Here is a 1,528-nt window from a genome sequence, read left to right as displayed (position 1 = left end):
ACCTCTTACAATGCACAGGGCGGCCCCTCACACCAAAGAGTGGTCACACACAAAATGCCAGCAGTGCTGGGACTGAGAAGCCTGCACTAAATGACACAGCACCTCAGTTTAGGTCTGAGGCCCCTTTTCTTCTGCACCTGACCCCTTCTTGTGTAGTTTCATTTAACCCCATGGCTCCCACCTAGATCCTGGTGATCCCAAAGCTTACCGCCTGCCCCAAACTCCAGGCTCCTTCAGCCCTCACGCTCCCTGGCCCACCCACTTGATAGCTGGTACACTTGGCATCCCCATTTCCCTGGGACGCTGCCTGGCCCCTCGGTGCTAAGCGCTGTGTGTCAGCTCCTCACCCTCTGCATCCAGCAGCAAGTGGGTTGCCTCAGCCCCCAGAACACTCTGAAAGCACCCATTCTGCCCATTTTCACTGCCTCCGTTGCTCTGGCTTGCACAACTGCAACGGCTTCTGTTCTCCCTGCTTCCGTGTTCCACGGAGCCTCCCAATGACTTTTTATATCTTAGATCTTATCACTTTCCTCCATAGAACCCTCCTGCAGCTGCTCCCTGTTGCTCTTGGGATAAAATTCCTCCCTGACTAACCTGGCCCTGCCTGCCTCCCACCCTTGTTGATCCCCCAGTTCCCGCTGCTGCTTCCTGCCACGGGCCTTGCACTGGCTGCTCTTTCCCGGATTTTCACAGGGTAGCCCCCTCCTGTCATTCTCAGCTGAAATGCCAACAACCTAAAGGAATGCTCCTCCTCCCCCATCATTATCAATCTCAGATGCTTTCCTATTTGCCCTTTTTCTTCCATGTTCCACCTCCCCCCGAATAAACTCCATGAAAATCGAAACACCACCCTGCTCACCATGTTTTTCCCTGGTGACTCCTACAGAGCCAACCTGGAACCTAATTCAATAGATGCCTATTGAGTGAGTGAATAAGTTGAAGCAGCAGCCCCCATGGCTACGTGGCTAGGGACTGGGCAATAGGCCATCTACCTATTGGATGGCTAGCCACTGGGCTCTGGTTGACACCCCGGGGCCCCTACATATCATACCCCCATGCTGGGGCTCCAGGGACTGAACCACCAGCAGCAGGATGGGGCTTGGACCACGCCTGGCCCCAGAGCTGGCCTGGGGAATGGCTCTCTAGTGATAGGGGGCTTCTTGGAGGAAGGATGTGATGGACAGCCTTGCCCCTATAAACCCCAAAGATGGGGAAGCAGCAGTGTTCCCCCTGAGCCACCTCGCTCTCTGGAGAACCCAGATCTGAGACCAAAGGCCACATCCTCATGGAGGCTAGTGATGGGCAGCCCGAGAGCTCGGAGGTCTTCACAGGGCCCAAGGAACATCACCTCCTCTGACCCAGTGTGGCCACCAAGAAACAGCCCAGTGCCAGCAGCCTGGCTCCACTCAAAAAGACTGATAGACCAGTAAGGTGTGAGTGCACTCATTTCTCTAAGAGACTGGGCACATATATGCTACCTTTCCTTGGGACTCTACCTGCTGGGAGGACAGCCACAGACCCTACTCAC

The sequence above is a fragment of the Manis javanica genome, chromosome 1, assembly GCF_040802235.1.
Source record: "Manis javanica isolate MJ-LG chromosome 1, MJ_LKY, whole genome shotgun sequence".
NCBI classification, from domain to species: domain Eukaryota; kingdom Metazoa; phylum Chordata; class Mammalia; order Pholidota; family Manidae; genus Manis; species Manis javanica.
The sequence above is the reverse complement of the archived record's forward strand: the minus strand, read 5'-3'. Positions refer to the sequence as shown.